Below are 15,110 nucleotides of genomic sequence, written 5' to 3' on the forward strand. Positions count from 1 at the left end.
TCCTCCACTTCCCACACCTCTGCCTTTGAACCCCATCCATCTCAACTCAACAAGGACAGAACCCCCCACCACCACCCGGTCCTCATCTTCCTCCCCACAAACCTCCATATACATCGCATCATCCTCCGCCACTTCCGCCACCTACAAATGGACCCCACCACTATCAGCATTCCGTAGAGACCATTCCCTCTGTGACTCCCTTGTCAGATCCACACTATTCCTCTCCCCCCTCCCGCACCAGCCCACACCCCACCCCGGCACCTTCCCCTCCCACAGCAGGAATTGCAAAACCTGCACCCACACTACTCCCCTCACCTCCGACCAAGGCCCCAAAGGATCTTCCATATCAGACAGAAATTTACCTATAGCTCCACCAATGTCATCTACTGTATCTGTTACACCCGATGTGGTCTCCTCTACAGTGGGGAGACAGGATGCCAACTTGCAGATCATTTCAGAGAACATCTCTGGGACACCCACACCCACCAACCCCACCGCCCTTTGGATGAATACTTTAACTCCCCCTCTCAATCCACCAAGGACATGCAGGTCCTGGACCTCCTCTGTCGCCAAACCCTAGCCAGTCAACGCTTGGAGGAAGAACGCCTCATCTTCCACCTTCGGACCCTGCAAACACACAGGATCAATGAGGATTTCACCAGTTTCCTCATTTCCCTTCACTCCGCACTATCCCAGTCCCAAGCCTCCAACTTGACACTGCCCTCTTGACCTGTCCATTGTCTTTCCCATCTATCTGCTCCACCCTTCTCTCCGACCTATCACCTTCTCCCCCACCTTCATCTGCCTATCGCATTCCCAGCTACCTTCCCCCCAGGCTCACACCCCTCCCATTTATCTCTCAGTACTCCTCCTGGCCCACAAGCCTCATTCCTGATGAAGGTCTTTTGCCTGATGCATCGATTCTCCTGCTTCTCAGATGCTGCCTGACCTGCTGTGCTTTTCCAGCACCACACTCTCGACTCTGATCTCCAGCATTTGCCGTCCTCACTTCCTCCTTGTTGCTCAATAAATTTGATTAAAGCAATCTGGTTGATGAATCTTTTAATTTTAAGTCTAATAAAAAGGAAGCTCAGGAACAAAGAAAAAAACAGGTCAGTTTTGCTGAAGTCTTGGATAAGTCTTGGAACTAGAGAAAGAACATACATTGCTCCCATCTCAGTAGAACAACAAGAGACAGAAGGAGGAACCCAGAGGGTATGCAGGTAAGAACCCTGTGGGACAGAGATGCAAAAAGACACTGAACCAAATTGTTGTCCCTGCAACCTAAGCTTGGCAAATAATTGAGGAACCTAAAATACTTCGCCTCACTCAGCCACTGAAAGATAAATTAGTGGGTACCAGTGACTACGGCCCCCAGCCTATTTGGAGTGAAGGTGTGGATCACATCATTAACATCTGTTGGGAGGATATCTAAACATCCACAACAGGTGGATGAGGTGAATGGGCTACACCGTCTGCTCGATCGCTCAAGAACACTTTGTACTATCCTCTCAGCTCCCTGAAGGCCAATGGGATTGATAAAAATGGTGCAGGCTGTACTTTTAAACAAGTTCAAGACTCAAACCCCCACCAGATGGATCCCATTGTTCCACAGCCATGGCGACCGTACCAATTAGATGATGATTGACAGTTAACTACCAAGCTTTGTTTAAAATCAAGCAAGACAGGTTGTCTCTGATTTGCAATGCTGTGAAAATGCGATCCAGCACTCTCCTCTTAAACTAGCACTCTCCTCTTATACAGTATAAATTGTTGATTCCTTTTACTTTGTTCTGATGAGTCCCAAATAGAAAGCTTCAGAAAACTGTTTCCTTTATTCAGTGATACATAAGTTCTGAGCTGCCAAAAATTACTCATTCTTGTTTTGATGAATTCTTCTATTTAAATAAATTATTCAGTTGCCAAAGATTAGAATAAAGAATTCCACATTTTATCTGTGACTGATCAGAGTGGAATTGTTTTAACTGTCTGTCCTGTTGTCATCATCTCTTTCTGCTTTATACTGTTCATCTAAGACCATTAGACACAGAAGCAGAAGTAGGCCATTCAGCCCATAAAGTCTGCTCTCCCATTCAATCAGATTAGAATCCCTACAGTATGGAAAAAGGCCCTTTGGCCCAACAAATCCAACTGACCCTCTGAAGTGTAACCCACCCAGACCCATTCCCCTACCCTATATTTACGCCTGGCTAATGCAGCTAACACTACAGACAGTTTCCCATGGTTAATTTACCTGACCTGCAGTCTTTGGATCATGGGAGGAAACCGGAGCACTCGGAGGAAACCCACGTAGACATGGGAAGAGTGTGCAAACTCCACACAGACAGTCACCCAAGCAGGAATTGAACCCAGGTCCCTGGCGCTGTGAGGCAGCAGTGCTTGCCACAGAGCCACCTTGCCACTCAATGGCTGATCTGAATCATTCTCAATCTGTTTCTCTGCCTTTTCCCCATAACCTTTGATTCTCTTACTGATTATAGTCTTCAGGTTCCTCATGAGGCTCCTTGTCTATTCACAGGAAGATGAGGACAAAAAAAAGGATATTTTTGACTAAGGGAGGGATACTTTATGATGATTATGTTGAATCGGAAAAGCCACAATTTCTGCCACTTTAGAGCAGGAATTCCTATTAGTAGTGTTAGTGGGTAGAAACAAAGAGGACTGCCAAAATGTAAAATTCACAAGGGTTCTTGGTCAGGAAACTGTGGGCCTATATCTCCTCTTTACCGATGCATTCATTGAAACTGACGGTGAAATGTACCTGCAGTTGAGATTGAGGAATTGGTCCAGATTCTTAAATGTATGCGAATGGACCTGAGAGTCCTGTTACAAGTGATAGATGCCGGCTATTGACAAACAGCGTTCATCAAAACCCTTCTGAGAGCCCACAGAATCACAGAGATACTTTGACATGGAAGGAGGCCATTTGGCCCATCATGAGCCACCTCTCTGGATATTTTAAATTAATGCCAACTTGCGTTTTCTCTGTAACCTTTCACATTTAAATAATCATTCATACCTCAACAGAACCTGGCTCCTGCACATTTCCACCCAGTGCGTTCCATACCCTAACCACTTGCTGCATGCAAACAGTTTTTCTCATCCCAGTGACATCTTGAATTTATGTCAGCGGTTCCTATTGATTATGAAATCGTGCTAAGATCAGTAAGGAAGAACTTGTACGAGTTGCAACTTTAAATTTAAAGAGAAAGGAGATAAATGAATAGAATTTCTCAAAAGTTAATCAAATTGAATAATTGATACGACCTCACCTGCAGTTCGACTTAGCTTTAAAATCAGTTCTTGCTGGAATGGTTAGGAACAAGCATTACTGCCTTTTATTTGCGATGGATTAATTGCGCAACGAAATAAAAAGGTTTTAACATCGGAAAGTTCAAAATCTCTGCACTCCTCCAATTCCTACCTCTTGCATATTCCTCTCTGTGGTTTGATGCTGTCTTGGAAGTTCAGATTCCAGACAGACTGATTGAGGAGAAGGCAATATCAAGGACTGGGTTTAGACTTCAAAGTAACGCTATTTATTATTCACTGATACTGAATACAACAAATGGCCATCCTAGCTATACCAGGCCCTGAATGATGGTTGCACGGGGAAAGAACATGAGCTATCCACCTGGTGTGATGATGTGCATGTTGTAATTTGCTGTCGTTTTGTTCACTTTCATCCAGAATCAAGAGTTCCAGTGCTCTAACTCCACCCACAATGTGGAACTTAAGCCCAGTGATGTGCAACTGTGTGACATCATCACAAAATTCCTTCAGGGTCCTAATACCCTTACACAACAATCACTCATATTAACATCTCCAGCATTGGCAGCCCAACTGATGGGCGCAACGATCTGAAATTCCCTCCTACAACTCTTTATCTTTCTTTTGTTTAATAGAAGGCCTACCTCTTTGACCAAAATTTGGTCATCTGTCCTTGTATTGCCTTTTGTGGTTGGTCTTAAATGTTATTTGGTAACATTCGTGTAACATGCTTTGAATGATTTATGATATTAAAGGAGCTCTGTCAAGAAATGTTTCTCTTTTTGTATTTGTACTACTTGACATTCTGTTCGCATTGTAAAGAGCCTTAGGGGAGATTGCATCCTTGGTCAGAATCAATTCACACTGCTGGACTCCAGGCTGTTGGTAAGTTTATCTTCTATTGAATATGCTTCAAACTGTTTGCACCGTAAGGTTTAGCATGAGGCTGAACGCAGAACCATCTCTCTCTCTCTCTTTTTCTCGATAGAGTCCATGGTCATATACCCCTTGCATCCCTGATGGTGTAGACTAACAATATACATAGTTAACATCAGCCCTGTATAATGGAATAATCCTTTCATTACAGGATGATTCAGAAGTACAAATTATTGTCCTCCCCCTACATTAGTACAGTTGCAAATGTCCTGATGTGTGTAGGTGAAAAACTTTGACGAAATGTGTCATCATTTAGCAATTCTTATGATCTGCACCACCAAATGACTATAATCCTTTCCACGACATTTGTGAATTGAATTAAGTCAGGTAAGCTGTGTATGAGTTTGCCTTTGAGTCTGGCAAACAATGGAAGATCCATACAGCTGTTTCTCCAGTTAGTAACTAAGTGTGTTCACCCTTTCTTAAGAGCTGAATAATACAGGCATATCCTTTTCTTAACCTCTTCTCCTGACACAATTCTTACATCCCACTCTCAGGTTAAGCTGCGTTCCCCATAAGTGTTAACCAAATGTGAACCTTGTTTTATCAAGTCTGCACATTGTATTAAATTAATCCCAGCTTTTAAAATTCCTTCACAGGGTGTGAGCATCACAGAGGAGGCCAGAATCTGTTGTTGATCCCTTCCTCGTCTTTGAGAAGGTAGGGGTGAGCTGCCTTCTTGAACGACTGCCGTCCATGTGGTGTAGCTGGCTGACAGGAAGTTTTCGGACTTTGACCCAGCCACACTGAAGGAACAATGATATACTTCCAAGTCAGGATGGAGGAGATCTCGCAGGTGGTGGCGTTCCTTTGTGCCTGATGCTCTTGCGTTTCTAGATGGTGAAAGTTATTGATTTGGAAGGTGCTGTCAAGTGTACGTTGGTGAGTTATTGCACTGGATCCTCTTTGATGTTCAATCACAGGATGTGGCATCACAGGGTGGACCAGCATTTATTGTCCATCCCTAGTTGCCCTTGAAGAGGGCTGCCTTCTTCTGCCACTGCCATCCATTTTGCTCTAGATAGACCCACGATGCCCTTAGGGATGGTGTTCCAGGTTTCTGACCCAGTGACATTGAAGGACCAAGTCAGGGTGGTGAGTCTTGCAGATGATAGATCGTGCGGCCATTGCGCGTCAGTGATGTACGGAGTGAACGTTGAAGGTGGTGGATGCGGTGCTAATCAAATGGGCAGCTTTGTCCTGGATAGTGTAAAACCTCTTGAGTGTTGTTGGAGCTGCATCCATCCAGGCAGGTGACGATCTGCCATCAAAGTATGGTAGGGTCCTGGGGAGCGATGCTGAACAAAGAGACCCTGGGGTGCAGGTTCATAGTTCCTTGAATGTGGAGTCACAGGTAGACGGGACAGTGAAGAAGGTGTTTGGTATGCTTGCCCTTAATGGTCAATGCATTGAGTAGAGGAGTTAGGAGGTCATGTTGTGGACATACAGGATGTTGGTTAGGCCACCTTTGGAATACTGTTCGATTAGGGGGAGGTGAATGTCTTGTGGTGTTTTTGCTGGACTATTAATCCAGAGACCAAGGTAATGCTCTGGTGACCCAGGTTCTAATTTTGCCATGACAGATGGTGGAATTTGAATTCAATAACAAAAAAATCTGAAATTAAAAGTCTAATGACAACCATGAATCCATAATTGATTGTTGGAAAACCCGTCTGGTTCATTAATGTCCTTCAGGGAAGGAAACTGCCATCCTTACCTGGTCGGGCCTATATGTGACTCCAGACCTACAAAGCAACATGATTAACTCTTGACTGCCCTCTGGGCAATTCAGGATAGGAAATTAATACTGGTCCAGCCATTTACACCTTCATTCTGTGAATGAATACAAAATAAATTCTGATCTCCCTGCTACAGGAAAAACGTTGTTCAACTTGAAAGAGTGCAGAAAAGATTTACAAGGGCGTTGCCACGGTTGGAGCTGTAGGAAGAGGCTGAATTAGAATTCCTGCAGTGTGGAAACAGGCCCTTTGGCCCAACAAGTCCACACCAACCCTCCGAAGAGGAACCCACCCCCTAACTAATGCACCTAACCTACACTGCTCTGAACCCTATGGGGCAATTTAGCATGGCCAATTCGCCTAACCTGCACAACTTTAGATTGTGGGAGGAAACCGGAGCACCCAGAGGAAACCCACACGCACAGGGAGAATGTACAAACTCCACACAGACAGTCGCCTGAGGCTGGAATCAAGTACAGGTCCCCAGTGCTGTGAGGCAGCATTGCTAACCACTGAGCCACCGTGCTGGCCCTGGGTTCATTGGTTGTTTTCCCTGGAGTGTTAGAGGTTGAAGGGCGACCTTGTAGAAGTTTATAAAAACATGAGTGGTATCGATAGGGTAAATAGACAAGGTCCTTTTCCCAGCGTAGGGAAGTCTAAAAATAGAGGGTATAGGTTTAAGGTGAAGGGGGGAAAGATTTAAAAGGGACCTAAGGGACAACATTTTCACAGGTACATGTATGGAATGAGCTGCCAGAGGAAGTTGTGGAGGCTGGTACGATTACAGCATTTAAAAGGCATCTGGATGGGTGTATGAATAGGAAGGGTTTGGAAGGATATGGGCCAGGTGCTGGCAAACGGGACTAGATTAGGTTGGGATATCTGGTCGGCATGGACAAGGTGGACCGAAGGGTCTGTTTTCATGAGGTTCATTCATTGACAGGGTGGACATCCTGGATGTGTGAAGCATGAGCACTCAATGAATCTCAATTATTGTTTCAAACCATTAACCTCTGGTTATGAATAAACATCACCTGTGTGCATTCCATTCTTTTGACACAGTTCCCAAGTTGCCTCATGCACAAATGATTTACCTATCACTGCATTTCAAATAATGTAAACATCTTTAGTATGCTCATTGTTTCTAACTTATTGGGATGTGATCTTTGTTTTTTCATAAGTGTGCTCAGTTCAAGCTTAATTTAATCACTGGGACATATGGTTTATTTCCATAATCATAGTCACACTGAAGAATTTGATTTGGTAGCAGCTGAGGGTAATGAGACAGATCCACTCCGTGTTGCTGGCTATCTTGGGGTTTTCGGGGAGGAATTGATTCATAGCAGCAGAGACTGAGCAGATTGTTCATGTCACAGAGTTCTCGGAGGCAGCCAGGAAATGAAATCCTCAACATATTATTGAGGATTGCCAGATAAGGCAATTAGCACTGAAAGGATTAAAGATTTGGAGGCAGCGAATCTACTGGAGATATCTCAGATGGCTCATTTGGTCATGGGCACAATAGCTCCATGCTGACAGAGCTGGTATCTGACTATACCATGCAGGCAGAAGTTAGGATCTCATCAAATATGCCAAGGAGATACTGATCCATCATCGAAGCTGCATGATATCATTGTCAGGGAAAGTGCAGAAGAAAGGCAATGTTCGAGAAGATGCTCACATTGGTCATTATCAAACTCTTCTTTTCTGCTTAGTGCATGGAGTTTATGGAATCATCTTTGTTTCTCCTCAGGTCGTAGTACATGGTGACGTTTAGAGGTGGAGATGGTGCTGTGCATGCATGAGATTCTAGGCTTGATCCCCAATGCCTCTAAATTAATGAGAGATGGGTCTTTGAAGGGAGTTTGTGTAAACTGCATGGACCTATATTTCTTAGAACTTTGAAGAGTGGAGTTCAACTTAATGCCCACTGCATTAGTCCCTGGCAGCTTTTTGAAATACATTCTAGAGTCTGTTCGCGTGCACAGCTGTAGAAGAAGTGAAGACAAAATGCAGCAAGTTTCACATGCTGCAGGTGGCATGTTCCTCGGAGATGCTGGTCTTCAATCTGACAGGGTCATTCCTCAGCCACAGAAAGGTTGCACAATCCCTTCATCGGTTGAGCTAAAGTATTACTTCTGTGGGGCATTTCTCAAAGCTTTCTGGAACTTCTAAGAACGTTCACTTGATTTTTCTTTTTTCGTCTCTGATTCATTCATGGGATGTCAGCATCATTAGCAAATCAAGTATTTATTGCCCATCTCTTAATACGGTTCAGTTTTGTCTCCATACCATTGAAGAAAATTTGAAAATCATCAGGAGTTCAGCTAGATAGTCATTGGAGTTTGCACGTTCTCCCTGTGTCTGCATGGGTTTCGTCCGGGTGCTCCAGTTTCCTCCCACAGTCCAAAGATGTGCAGGTCAGGTGAATTGACCGTGCTAAATTGCCCGTAGTGCATTAGTGAGAGGGAAATGGGTCTGGGTGGGTTACTCTTCGGTGGGTTGGTGTGGACTGGTTGGGCCGAAGGGCCTGTTTCCACACTACAGGGAATCTAATCTAATCTAATCATCCCAAATTCAGACAGAACGAGCTGTAATCTGAGGATAAGTTTGCTCAATCGTCACAGAGAAATCATAAACCATGTGATGATCACAAAATTCTCCTCATTGGTTCCTATTTTCGGTTCATTTGTCATATTTGAGCCTGGGATCTCTGACAGACAGAAGCTCTGAAATGATCAAAGCTTCCAGCTTCCCATATGATTGACACCTGGAGACACATTGGTAACAGGAACTTAGATAAGAGCTGATAAAACCTCAGGGGTTTTGGAGAAAGTCATAATCCCTGTAACACAGCAATAAGGCAAGTACATCTCCTCGACATACTTGTTATGTCATCGCAGGAGTTAAATATATTTCTGTTGCCATTTAGCAGACAGCTGTGGCTTAATAACTGGTGATTTTTTCTCTTCTGTCCCTGTGAGTAACATCACTTAGTGGCCCTTTGAATAAATAAAGCAATTAAACAATGTTAGCATTCAGCTGGGACAAACTCTCAACATCATCAGGGGTATTCTATTCCACACTGTGCTACTGGATCTCGATCAATGAATCAAAGGGCTACCTTCACTGACCTAGTTTTATAATCTGATTGCAGTGTCCCAGAAACCCCACACTGACTCAATAACCCTGGCTGCACATTAGGATTCCGTATTTCCAAGAATTAAATTGTACCGGAAGAGATTAGACTTTCAGCAGTTGGTACAGTTGGGATATAGAAGCCTGGTATTGTCAATGATGCCGTAAAGCTTTGTGTCTATCAGCCTTTTTACCAACTTGACTGCAAATGTTCACCAGTAGTTCCAGTAGTTGAATGATAAGAGAAGATCTGCATTTACATAGTGCCTTGAAGAAACACAGATCATTTCACAGAACTTTCAACCAATGAAGTACTTTTGAAACATTACAGTAATTTCAGGGGTTGAACAATAAAGAAAGGCTCGCATTTATATGGTGCCTTACACAACCTGCAGATTGTTACACAGAGCTTTATAACTAAGTACTTTTGAAACGTTACACTGGCAATGTAGAAAACATGGCTGCCAATTTATGCACAGCAACTCCCACAAACAGCAATGTTTAATGAGCCAGATAACCTGCTTTTTCTGTGTGATGTCCATCGAAAAACAAACATTATCAATGACTCCAGGGATAGCATTCCTGTCCTCCTTGACAATAGTGCCATGAACCTTTTACATTTAACTGAATCATCAGATGGGCGCCCCATTCTAATATTTCACCCAAAAGGTGAACACTCTAGTGGTGACGTACATCCTGCAGTGGAATCTTCTGGAAGACGTTCTGAGCTAGAAATTGTGACTGAAAGGTGGGAGTGCTACCCACTGAGCCACAGCAGAGACAATAATGGATGTTCTCCACAATTCAATTGACTTCCATTTATTGGACTCTGAGTGGTCCCTCAGCTGCATACCCTCCGGCCAAGGTTCGAATCACTTTTTGATTTCCATATTAATCTGAGTATGAGGATTCCAGAGAGTGTTGCTATGGTTTCTGAGAAACAATGACATTGCTCACAGTCTCACATTATCAACGTTCAGGTCGATATACTATTCCTTGGCATAGGGAGAGGGATGAGGAAGGAGAGAAGGAGAAAACTTCAATACATACTATATCCAATGTTGAATTTTAGATTAGTAACTATTGTGGGTTAGAGTTTAAATCCCTATCAAAGACAAAATTCAGTGTGACAAGAGTGGAAAAAAAACAAATCATTTGCCAAACAAAACATTTATTTGCATGTTTAATATATTCCTGATATAAAATCTTCAGAGTGTAAATACTTCAGCATTATAAATGTTCAGCACAGAAAAAATACTGGTACTAACTTTGGAGAGAGCATTTAATCATAGATTCAGCATATTTTATAATGAATTCTTCTGAAGACCTAATTTGAAGAACACAGATTGAGTCATAAAATCTAAAATTATGAAGCTTTGCTTCATTTAACAAAAAAAAACTATCACCAGTGCAAAATTAAGCATAGCAATGAATTATTAATGTGTAAATAGATTTTATATATATCTATAGGGAATCTATATTTGTTAACAGATGTGGAAGTGACAAAATATCAATTATGGAATTGCAAATATTCAGAATGTAAATGTAATCAAATGGCACATCAGGGCAGGGTTGATATAAAAAAAGGGGACATGCTTCATCAGGGGGACGAAGGAGCAGCGCTCCGAAAGCTAGTGCTTCCACACAAACCCCAGTTGGACTATAACCTGGTGCTCTGTGATTTTTAACTAAATCCACCCCAGTTCAACACCAACTCTTCCACATCATGCAAGGGTTGGACACCTAACACGCAGCAGGTATTTAGGAAAGACCATATCATTAAGCCAATGTTGATTCACTGCAGCAAAGAAATTTCAGGCTGGCATTTCCTCGGAGATGCTTCATTTTGGTGGAATGTGTGTTAATAACCCATGTTTCAGTGCCAGTGCAGTTTCTGTCAAGTTACTGTGGAAATGAGGGCACGGCAAGGAGCAAATCCCCAGCCCTGAAAGAAAACATTAGGGAGACGATGGCAGAGTACTGATGTCCGCTAACTATTAATTGGTCACTGTTTCTGTTTTAAGGAGAATAACCCCAACCTTTCTAACCTCTCCTGGATGTAATTCCTCATCCCTGGTAAGAGCTGGCCAACCTCCTGTGTCCCCTTCTGAAGGAACGGGGTCTTGTTGGCTCTGATTCAGTAGCTCTGGAACTCAATGGCCAAGGAAGTTGCTATTAGAACATGACCAAACTGACTGAGTCTTGACCTGCCTATCCTTCCAACACACATCAATGGCAGGCTGTAAGATTCCCTTTGCCTGGAAACCTCCCCATGCTGGACAGTTGCCCACTCCAAAGAGGCATTACTAAGGCCCTAAATAAGCCTGATATTGTGGCCTCTCCAATATATTGTCACTGATCAGAATGATCCTGTGGCCATAAGCAACAGTCCCTATAAGCTGCATGGTTGCTGCCAGAGTCCTATCGGCATACCATTGACGTCCGAGTCTAGAGGTCTCTACCACACTTGAGTCTCGCCCTCCGCGCAGGAGAAAACACAATTGGATGGAACGTAGGCCGAGAGTGAAGGCACCCAGCCTGCAGAAGGGTGGGATGAGGGAAGAGTGGGACAACTGTGGGACAACAGGCACTGTGGGCTGGAAAGGCCACACCTGTAGTACGTGCGATCCAACAGCGTAACAGCTTGAGACTGTAAAGGAACATTGTTAACGCTTTGAGACTTAGATTTCTTTGTCTGAGGCTTTATTCCCAAATTCATGGAAGGGGTACCCACCAAAAACACTCCAATTTGCTACAAAACAATGGATTTATACTATTTGTGTAAATAAGAGCTGTCCAATAAAAAGCTTACCCATCTGCACACTCTTATCTTGCTCCAACAGTGTTCATTCTACTTTACATTCCACATTGGTATACTATCTAATTATATTCAAATTTGTACACTTAATTATATTATCCAATCAGTTCATTCCATATTCACATTCGGGTGTGGGGCGTGGGGGGGGGGGGTCAGTTAGCTCAGTTGGCTGGATGGCTGGTTTGCAATGCCAACTTTGTGGTTATTGGGAAATCTTTACTGTCCTTTACCTCCTCTTTAATGCTGGTCGTTTCCATCCAATCTCAGACTGCCTGCATGTTGTTGTGTCTTTGCAGTTGCTCAATGGTAGAGGTGATAGGTCCCATTGGCGGAAGCATGCTCAGTGTGACAGAGGCAGTGAATATTTAAGCCATGCATCAGTGCTGTGCTGTCAGAGAGTCATACAGATGTACAGCATGGGAACAGACTCCTCAGTCCAACTCATCCTAAATTACTCTAGTCCCATTTGCTGGCATTTGGTCCATATCCCTCTAAACCCTTCCTATTCATACACCCATTCCGATTGTCCTGGGGCTGCTGAGAGCAATTAGGACAATTCTACCAATGATATAACTCAGATTGGCGAACCCAATCTACAAATGGTTCATTTTCATGCTCAGCTGTGCCACTCACAGCTGAGTGATTGGGAAGCACAGCTATCAAGTTACACAGATATGGTCAGACCCTGCCTGCACATTACATTTGTGGGCAGCTCTGTGTATCTTCGACCATCGCAGTTTCCTTTCACCCAGAATAGCCATGGGGATTAAAGAATTTAATCATTTTGTTTTAACGCACTCTGTCAATGAGTCAAGTGCTTCCTGAGACTTGATGCATTAAATGTGTAAAAAAGTGCTGGCCTCCAGCGACTTTACTTTTAACTAACAATACAAAGACAATTAGCTTTGTTCCTGTAATCAATTTCTAGCTGTCCTATAGTAAATAAAGTATAAAACCTGATTTATTAATTGATTTAACATCAGCTGTTTCCATTCGGTGTCAGTATTTCATCAGGCTAAATATATAGGATAGTCACTTTTACCCCACAATCAGCAAACAAACAGTTAGGAAACTGCTCAAATTACTCTGTAATGGAAAGTTGGGGAGGCTTCTTGACCCTGGGTTACAGTTACACCTTGTTGAGTCAATAATATAGTGGCATTTTATTCACTTTTAATTGTTCAGTTGCAGTTCAACTCTACCAATTTGGCAGTAGGACATTCTACATCAGTTGACAGCAGTCATGAATTTCACAGATTCATCCTCCTCCTCATCTCTGTCTTTAAAAAAAAGCATCCCTTATTCTGAGGTAATGCCCTCTGGCCCTAGAGTCTCCCACAGGGGGAAATAGCCTCTTCGCATTAACTCTGTCAACTCACCAAACGTCTTAATGTGTTTCAATAAAGATCTTAACTCATTCTTCAAAATTACAACTGGTACAGATTCCAGCATCATTTTGCAGCAAAGGATATCTGGTTAGTAGGGATGGATTAGACTGAAGGACCTGTTTCTGTGTTGTACAACTCCATGGCTTTATGACTTCCAAGTATTTTAGTGGAATGAAACTGCTGAACTTATACAGGAGAACCATTTCATAATGGGGCAATGCTGTTTTAACCTTGTGGGTTGCACTCACGCTCAGAGCAATGAGGAAATTGCTGGGACGTCAGGACCATCAGTGCATTGCACAGTAACTCCTACTGACATATGGAGAGTCAGTGAAGAGGCTGCAGCAACTTTAACCAGAGCTGTATTCTCCTGAACAGGACACCATGGCTGAATGCAACAGAAGAACACCCATATGAGGAGTTTCTACACCAGCGCTTTCTGACCCAAATGATTCTTGCTACGCATGTACTGTTTTTTGTTGTATTCAGTGTCTTGTGTTGAAACTGCTCTGTCCATGGACTGTGCTACTATCATGGACTCAAGCCTATGTCTTGATCCCCTAATGGATTGCCTACCATGGAGTCTCTGAGCAGTACAATGGTTGGAACAATAGAAGCAGCCTGAATGGGTGGGGTTCAGCTCCCACAGAGCCAAGGTTTTTAGTTTTATGTTTTCAGTAGCTGCATTTGGAAGGTGCAGTACATCTCTCCCTGCTACTCTGTCTTACTCTCTCTCTCTCTCTCTCAGAGTTTTCTGTTGATGTTTTGCATCCTGGACTGGAGAATTGCGTATCAAACAGCCTATTTTACTGAATTTTGCCTTTGCCAAGGGTGTGTTTGTGGGATGTTACTATATTGGAACAGTAAATTGATAGTAGAAAATATATATATTATTTTGTATTTCGATAGAGTTACAGTTAAACCAATTCTTTTATTTTTTTTTAATTTTGTCTATATTTTACCTGTAGTGTAAAAATAGTGTGTTTTGCTGAATTTTGAACAGTTTGAGCAATTAAATTGCATCTGGAAAACAACACCTTAAACTTACCTTTAAAATAAGAAAATGTTAAGGCCTCGGCTACCTTCTGCATATATTTTGGGGATGCTTGGTCTGGTTCATAACATTGTATACTTTAAGGCACATTAATTTCCAAGGACTACTGTGTTTTAACTGTCTTTCCCCCAGTACCCTGCTCTGAATTTGCTGCATTTCTATGTTTATTTTACCAAAGAGTGACTATCTCTCACCCTCAGTCATTCCCATAACTTTTTATTTATGTACTTAGACACAGAATAGTGATAACAGCTCCCTGGTATAATCACTTCATTCATGTCTTCCTAGAGGCTTGATAGCATGTGACTGTTCATGTCTAGGTAGGACATCATGTACATTTTGGTGTCGTAGAGATATACAGCATGGAAACAGACCTTCCGGCCCAACTCGTCCATGTCAACCAGATATCCTAAATCAAATCTGGTCCCATTTGCCAGCATTTGGCCCATTTCCCTCTAAACCCTTCCTATTCAATGTAATTGTACCAGCCTCCACCACCTCCTCTGGCAGCTCATTCCTTACAGAAACCATCCTTTGCATGAAAACGTTGCCCCTCACGTCTCTTTTAAATCTTTCTCCTCTCACCTTAAACCTATGCCGTCGAGCTTTGGGCTCCCCAACCCTGAGGTAAAGCCCTTGGCTGTTCACCCTATCCATCACCCTATCGTCATGAACAAGTGCCCATTTTGCTGCTAGTGTGTTGAGTTACTTTAGTTAACCTATTTAAACATGTTTTCTGACACACT

Source organism: Hemiscyllium ocellatum, chromosome 34 (assembly GCF_020745735.1).
Source record: "Hemiscyllium ocellatum isolate sHemOce1 chromosome 34, sHemOce1.pat.X.cur, whole genome shotgun sequence".
In the NCBI taxonomy this organism is placed as follows: domain Eukaryota; kingdom Metazoa; phylum Chordata; class Chondrichthyes; order Orectolobiformes; family Hemiscylliidae; genus Hemiscyllium; species Hemiscyllium ocellatum.